We start from the raw sequence: 8,465 nt of genomic DNA, 5'->3' as shown, positions 1-8,465 counted from the left end.
ACGGGGTTTCAGAGGCCTACTATCCCGACCTAGTGGCGAGAGGAAGTTCTGATGCGTCTCTCTGGAGAGGAGTTTGGCTCGGCTCATTCCCGCGACGTCGCGGCGTGGCGAGCGATGGAGGAGGAGGAGCGCTCGTGTATGTCTTTCTTGTTCTCATGCTCATACATGTGTGAAAACATCCTCCCTTTTAAAGAGGTCCAACTCCCAATAAACTAGCAATGTAGGACTAAATTTTTTAGCTCTTGCCTTGCACAAATGGACTGCGTGAGGCCTCTAGGATTTATTAGGAATTTCTAAAATTGTTATTGGACTGGCCTAAAATAGACAAAATTCCAGCAGAATTTTCATCACTTCACTACTGCAGAACAACTACCTACCTACAAATATGCCTCGAAATAAGACACAAAATCATCGATCATATTACTTTTTGGGTAATTACGACAAAAAGTAGGTGTTCACAAGCAGAACTACCACCCGGCTACAAATATGCCGCAAAATATGACATAGTATCATCGATCATGTTACATGTTGGGTAACTACGACGAAAAGTAGGCGTTCACAGCCAGAACAGGAAATCTTAACAATTTCTGCAAATTATACATCTCGTGGAAATCCAATCATTTCACAGAGCTATACCCATGTTTCTATTCAAGTTTATTTCGAAGCTTTTTTGTAAGCTTGTACAGGATTGCAGACTTTTGGTTCGTTTCTTTAATAAAGGGGTCGTATGCATCTTTCTGATGCAGAGGCCGGAGGTCATCCTTCCTTTCTAAAAAACCAAGCAGGGATTACCCTTCCTCTCTCCTCGCCACGTACCAGGGAAACCCTTGGCAGCAGCGTCTTCATCATCGCATCCTTTTTTGGAGGTGTTGGTTGGTACCAATGCTTCGGAGTCTTGGAGCTTGGTGGGAGATCTCTGGTGGGCGCAGTGGTCGCGAGGCTTTTTCGTTTTTGTCGATCCGTCGTTGTCGGCATTTGTTATTTTTGTATTTTCTCTTTCGCTTCTTTTGGACATGATTGTGCTGCTTTTTCCCCGACACATATCGTTGGTTGTATCGGTTGGTTGCTTTCTAATATCGAGGAATACTTTTTCTAAGTTTGCAATACATCACCATAGGTAAACTGTACGCTTATAACGGAAAGCACATCGATGGTTACAACAATAGGAATACATAACTTGCTGCATATATTTTGCATTGCAAATTGACTTCTTTCATATGAAACATTTTGTGGAACAATCAAAGTGCATAAATGACAGGGAAGCTCAAATGGACTTGGATGAATTGCTTTCCACTATATCAAGTTTACACAAAATGATTTCATATGATTATTCCGACATCGCATCAGTGAAACCGCAACACCTACTTATCTAAGACTTTTTGGATGACCTTTGCCCTGTAAAAAATAACAAAACCACATTAGTACAACTTTAGAGATGTTACAGTTGAGATCGCATCTGACCCTCCCACGTCGCTCCCGTGGGCGACGGGGAGGGCTCCCCAGCCGCCACCTCCAGCAGCCTCCTCTCCCTCCCTCCTTCCTCGTCGCCGCCTAAGGACGCGGCCGGGCAAAGCCGGGCCGGCACCGCCGATCCAGTCGACATAGGAGGCGGCGGGGATTTCCCTTCTCCTCGTTTGATGTCATGCGGCGCGGGACGACGGCTTCGGTGACGACGTCATGCAGATCCAAGGCACGGCGGCGCAGCAGCTCCCAGCGGCGGCACGTGGCGGCGCGGGTGGAGATTGGCTGGGCGTGGTGTGCCGGTCAGCTGGACGTCGCTAGAAGGTGAAGGTGGAGCTGGGTGTGGCCGGTGGCGGTGGCAGCGGCGGCGTTCAGCCCGGATCCGGTCTTGGCGGTGGCGACGGTGATGGTTAACCTGGATCCGACCATGGTGGTGGCGGCGTCCCCTTTACCGGGGATGACGAGCCAGGTGGTGGGTCTTTGTGGCGGCAGCGGTGACGGCGGATCTTGGGATCCCGTGATCGGGCTCGCCGCAGGATTCGATACTGGTTGCGAGTCGGGGAGACATAGTTGTCGGTGAAAACCGAGCAAACGTTGGATGATGGCGGCGTTCTGCGCCGTTACCTTGATGAAGGCTTCGTCCTGTAACTACTGTCGATCCACTCGTGCTGCTCCGGGGAAAACCCTAGAATCTAGTTTTCCAGATCGGACAATGACGGCATTGCGGTGTCGTTCCTCTCTAGGGAGCATCGTTTGTGGAGCAGCGCCAGAAGGCAGAGGTAGGAGGTGGAGCGTCTTCGTCCTGCACGGACCTTCGATGGTGATGTCAGGTCATGCCTGGCCGACAGGTGCTACGCTTTGTCATGCCTGTTCGACAGGTGCTACGCATGACAGATCTTACGAGTCTTCACGTCTCAATGGATGAGCGCAGGGAGGTTGATCCACTCGTGTTGCTCGAGGGGAAACCTTAGGATCTGGTTTTCCAGATTGGACGATGGCGGCATTGCGGTCTCGTTCCTCTCTAGGGAGCATCGTTTGTGGAGAAGCGCTGGAAGACAGAGGCAGGAGGTGGAGCGTCTTTGTCCTGCACGGAACTTTGGTGGTGATGTCAGGTCATGCCTGTTCGGCAGGTGCTACGCACGACAGATCTTAAAGAGTCTTCGCGTCTGGATGGATGAGCGCAGGGAGGTGGCACCGTTGGGCGCCGTGGTGGCGTCGACGGATGGTCGGACTGGCATGGATGATGCGGATTTATCTCGTGAAGATGGGTCAGCGGTTCGATGATGATGTTGGCTTCTAAAACGTGTACGTGTGGTGTACGCTTTAGGTCTGCTGCACCGGATGTTAGTTCCGATACGTTATGTGGACGGATCGGCGACGACACCGGTTTTACATATGGAGAGTGAAAGCACTCTACATTATCGCGTTTTGTAGGTGTGAGTGGGAGCTTCGGGTTGCTTGATGTATGTTCTTGTCAGACCTTTGTTGAATAAGTAATAAAGATGGTTGTATTCCTCGATTGATGGAGAGGCCGGTGGTCTTAACCTCCTTTTCCACACAAAAAAAGAGTACAACTTTAGAAACAACATGAACATTAATAACTACTAAAGTCACAGAAAGTTCAACTGGACATTGTCAAGGCCCTTTCCATTTACATGAACAGATTAAAGTGGATCACAAGAACATAATACATTAGTAGTTCATGTCCAAGAGCATCACTTGAACAACTAGTAATTGACCCACTCTTGCTATGTACCTAGGTTCCCATGTAATCATTTAATCACATACGTACATGTCAAAGCGCTTCATATGCTAGCATAAATTAGTAAGAGTACAAGAAAACTGTACACAAATCAGAACAGAAATAGCACAATCCTCGCATCTATTTTTGCACTGTCGGCTGGAAAACTATCCCATTATAACTGCATATCGCACATCGATTCGGTGCTCATATTATTCAGTTACTACTATGTCATTGGATTCAGACAAAATTAGGGTACTGAATGATTGGGGAAATAGATTGTTAGTGGACAACAGAAGAACCAAAATTGATGCTTATACCTTTGGTCTTTTTATCAGTAGGAAGAGATGATCCTGGGCACTGTTGCGTCAACCCCGGAAGTAGAGAGAGGCAGCTCGCCCAAATTGCGAGCCCGCGTTAAAAGACAGTAAAAATAAAAAGGTGCTCCCGGCGGGGCTCGAACCCGCGACCTTCGGCTCATAAGACCAACGCTCTAACCAACTGAGCTACGGGGGCTTACATACTGAAGTTATTTACTCAGCTAAAATAACTATAGTTTCATATAATGCATTCGTTGCCACGGTTAAAACAATATTATTTTCCCTAATCAATAAACATGGATCAAGACTCCCTCTAGCCGGTAAATGTCTTATATTTCAACATGACATCCTATACAATTTTTTATATTCACTTCTTATATATTCTTGTTTCCGTCCTTGTTAATGGTGGTCACAATGGTCACCGTCAATCTCAAGTCAGTGAATACGTCCATGACACGACCTATTTGTGACTCTGTCGTGGTACCACAAGAGAATGATTAGTAAAACTTCAAAAATATCGTCGAGATGGATAGACCATGCTAGCATTGAAAATCATATGTGTGTGACGAGCTGTTTTTTAGGGAAATTAACACTCCGCGCTATAATAATGTGAATTGCAACAAGAAGTTAATTGATGTGCCCCTCAAAATGTTCAACAGCGTGGGCAAGCCGGAGGGTGCGCGGCGAGATATCTAGCAAAAATGCATGTGTTGCAACATCTTTTTACTTTTGAAATACATTCACTTTTTATTTTTATTATTCTTTAGGCCTCGTTTGGTGAATCCCTATCGTTCACCCAACCCCCAATTCCTCACTAATACCTTCCCCTCATAAATCTCTCTATTTGGTTAAATTTCCTATAGCAACAGCAAACATAGCTAGCATCCCACTCTTCTCTGTTCCACGAGTGGCTCCTAGGATTTTCTAGAGCACGTGGATTGAGAGGGCTGCGTGGGGATTAGAGGGGGTTGGTTTGTTCAATCCCTACATGTCAAACGAGATGCTATGGATTTTTGGGGATTTGGGGCCCTGCGGGGATATTTCCCTATAAACCACGCCAAACCTCCTCTATCAAACGAGGCCTTAGGAACTGGAGACCATCTCTTTATATGTCATTCAACTCGAGGTCAATAAAAAAGTTTGGAATCGAATTCCTAGGGCATCCAACGAAGCAATGGATGCGATGACTTGAATTAATGAGACTTGCGTGGTCCTTCAAATTAGCATTACCATTGACCTAGCCATCTAGTGCATAGGGATACTTTTGAGCGTTCATTCCGTTTTTACCTTCAAGTTTCAAGATTTTTGACAAAATTTAATCCATTTAACTAACTACTTGCTAGTTTTGCCTTCATAAAAAGAATTAGCTTTCTCACAAGAGATAAAAACCAGCAAATAATTCGTTAATGACGTAAAATGAACAAATTTATCTTAAATTAGGTAAATGTTGTGAAAAGTGTGAAATTTAAGGGTATTTTTTAGGAAAAGGTTAAATTTACGATTAAAAAAAGAGATCGGAACTGAGAGGCACGCGAGGACTAGACAGCGAGCTAGCTCGGAGGTGGGCACACACCCCGCCACTCGCCACTCCGGCGTCGGCGGCCACGATAAACTTAGCGTGCCTTCCCGGCCGTGACATCCACCACAACCCTGGTGTGCCTCACCATGTCGCAAGGGTGCTTGTCGCGCTTCCAACGTTCGGTGGTCCTAAGTCATCGTCTCTTCTCGAGTTTTTCACTAGATCTCAGGTTTGCAGTGCCCCGATTGCTACTTTGATGCATGTTGTTCTTCTTCCTCGCTTGTTGCATTCCTCCATGTTCTCTCTGCCTACACCTCCTCTTCTCCATTCGTTAGCTGGTTTGATCGTGTTCACCATAGAGGGTATTTAGTTTCGGGAAGCTATGCTTGAGAGGTATGGTTGTGGTACTGTTGAGGCCGTTGCCGGTCGCCGCCATCCTGCCAAGATCCTTGTCGTCGTGCTCAATGATGGCGTCTTTCTCTTCCAAACTTCTTCGCTTCCCTATTGGTTGGTTGATTTGGAGGTTTTGACAACGACTATTTCTTCTGTCCCCGTCAGCCAAACAACTTCCTCTTCCAAGTGGCCCATGAGAACATCGCCAAGGAGATTGTGCTCCGTGATTATTGGAAGTCTGGCTTGACCAATGTCAAGATGTCCCTTTCTGGTTTGGATCAAGCCCCGTCTTTTTGTCCTTCCCTCGGTCGGTTATGCGCATCAACGCTTAGCTGGATACCTCTACGTTGTCGTCTCTACTCGGCCCTTGTCTCATGCAGAACCCTCGCATTGCCAACATGCAAAGGATGATTACGTCCCTGCATGCCGCCCATTCCCAGGTTTCCAGGGGCTTTGGTATGTGTTTGCATGCATCGAAGAGTGATCCACCTGGAGGCAATCAAGTGTCTGACTGCTCGTTTGACTTTAACCCCTGCTTCCGCTGACTTTGCAGCCCGCCGGCCAATCGGATGTGGTCCAATGCCTCCCTCTTGTCATGTTTGGTTGCTCTGTTCCGATGCCCAGCCTCCCTTCCACCCCTTCTGCATGCATTCGCGTCCCCCAAGATCATGTGACGACCGTTGCTACTTCTCGATCTTGCGTCTTGAAGAGGAAAGGGTGTTGCAGCAAAGTAGATAAGTATTTCCCGCAGTTTGTTGAGAACCAAGGTATCAATCAAGTAGGAGGAACAAGCAATGCCCCAATCTTAGCACCTACACAAATAATCAAACACTTGCACCCAACGCAACAAAGGGGTTGTTAATCACTTCACAGTTATTTGCAAGGACGAGATCTGATAGGAATAGATATAAAAGATTAAAAGAACTAAAAGTAAAACAAAATTAAATAAATAGCAGCAAAATGTTTTTGGTATTTTTGGTTTATAGATATGAAAATATAATGTGGAAAATAGACACGGGGGCATAGGTTTCACTAGAGGATTCTCTCATGAAGGAAAATAATACGGTGGCTAAACAAATTACTGTCGAGCAATTGATAGAAAATCGAATAATCATGAAGATATCTAAGGCAATGATCATGCATATAGGCATCACGTCCATGTCAAGTAGACCAAAACGATTCTGCATCTACTACTGTTACTCCACAAATCGACCGACTACTGCCTGCATCTAGATTATTAAGTTCATGAAGAACAGAGTAATGCATTAAGTAATATGACATGATGTAGAGGGATAAACTGAAGCAATATGATGAAAACCCCATCTTTTTATCCTTCATGGCAACAATGCAATACGTGCCTCGCTACCCCTACTTTGTCACCGGGTGAGGACATCGCAAGATTGAACGCAAAACTAGGCACTTCTCCCATTGCAAGAACTACCAATCTAGTTGGCTAAACCAAACCAATAATTCGAAGAGACTTGCAAAGATATGAAATCATGCATATAAGAATTCAGGAAATACTCAAATAATATTCATAGATAATCTGAACATAAACTCACAATTCATCGGATCTCGACAAACACACCGCAAAAGAGTACTACATCTGATAGATCAACATGAAGATCATGGAGAACATGGTATTGAAGTACAAAGAGAGAGAGAGAAGAAGCCATGTAACTACTAGCTATGGACCCTTAGGTCTGTGGTAAAGTACTCACGCATCATCGGAGAGGCAATGGAGTTGATGTAGATGCCCTCTGTGATCGAATCCCCTTCCAGCAGATTACCGGAAAAGGCTCCCAGATTGGATCTCTCGGGAACAGAGGCTTCCGGTGGGGGAAAAGTACTTTTTGGTGTCCTTCTGATAATGGGGGAATATTTGGGAATTTATAGGACAAAGATTAGGGTTAGGAGACCTGTAGGGGACCCACAAGCCAGGGGGCGCGACCTACCCCCCTGGTCGTGCCCTGTAGGCTTGTGGCCTCCCGGAAGGTGCCTTGCCCCCTACTCCAAGTCTGGCAAGTCCCTTTTTTTCCAGAAAAAATCCTTCCACAGGTCTTATTCCGTTTGTACTCCTTTTAATATTCCGTATCTGCAATATCCAAAAACTAGGAAAAAACAGAAACTGGCACTAGGCTCTAGATTAATAGGTTAGTCCCAAAAATAATATAAAACAACATATTAATGCATATAAAACATCCAAAACAGTTAATATAATAGCATGGAACAATAAAAAATTATAGATACGTTGGAGACGTATCACCATCCCCAAGCTTAATTTGTGCTTGTCCTCGAGTAAGTAAATGATAAAAAACAGATTTTTTGGCGTGGAATGCTACCTAATATATTTATCCATGTAATATTCTTTATTGTGGCATGAATATTCAGATCCATAAGATTCAAAACAAAAGTCTATTATTGACATAAAAATAGCAATACTTCAAGCATACTAACAAGGCAATTGTGTCTTTTTGAAATAACATGGCCTTAGAAAGTTATCCCTACAAAATCATATAGTATGGCAATGCTCCATATTCACCACACAAAGTATTCAAATCATGCACAATCCCGATGAAAGACAAGCAATTGTTTCACACTTTTTATGTTCTCAAACCTTTTCAACTCTCACGCAATACATGAGCGTGAGCCATGGATATAACACTATAGGTGGAATGGAATATGGTGGAGGTTGCAAAGGAAAAAAGAGGTGAAGATAGTCTCACATCAACTAGGCATATCAACGGGCTATGGAGATGCCCATCAATAGATATTAATGTGAGTGAGTAGGGATTTCCATGCAATGGATGCACTAGAGCTATAAGTGTATGAAAGCTCAAAAAGAAACTAAGTAGGTGTGCATCCAACTCGCTTGCTCATGAAGACCTAGGGAAATTTGAGGAAGCCCATCACTATAATATACAAGCCAAGTTGTATATGAAAGTGTCCCATAATGAAAACCTAGAGCATTATCCCATAATGAAAAATTCCCACTAGTATATGAAAGTGACAAAATAGGAGACTCTCTATC

The 8,465-nt window shown here is 44.8% G+C and overlaps 1 non-coding gene across 1 annotated transcript; it reads right to left on the bottom strand.

Moving 5' to 3' along the window:
- Positions 1–3,644: 3,644 nt before the first annotated feature.
- On the bottom strand, positions 3,645–3,718 carry TRNAI-UAU. Its single transcript has one exon. It is a non-coding gene; the product is annotated as a tRNA-Ile (tRNA).
- Positions 3,719–8,465: the final 4,747 nt, after the last annotated feature.

The sequence above is a fragment of the Hordeum vulgare genome, chromosome 3H (assembly GCF_904849725.1).
Source record: "Hordeum vulgare subsp. vulgare chromosome 3H, MorexV3_pseudomolecules_assembly, whole genome shotgun sequence".
NCBI lineage: Eukaryota > Viridiplantae > Streptophyta > Magnoliopsida > Poales > Poaceae > Hordeum > Hordeum vulgare.
Note: the sequence above shows the minus strand (reverse complement) of the source record. Positions and strands in the feature narration are given on the sequence as shown.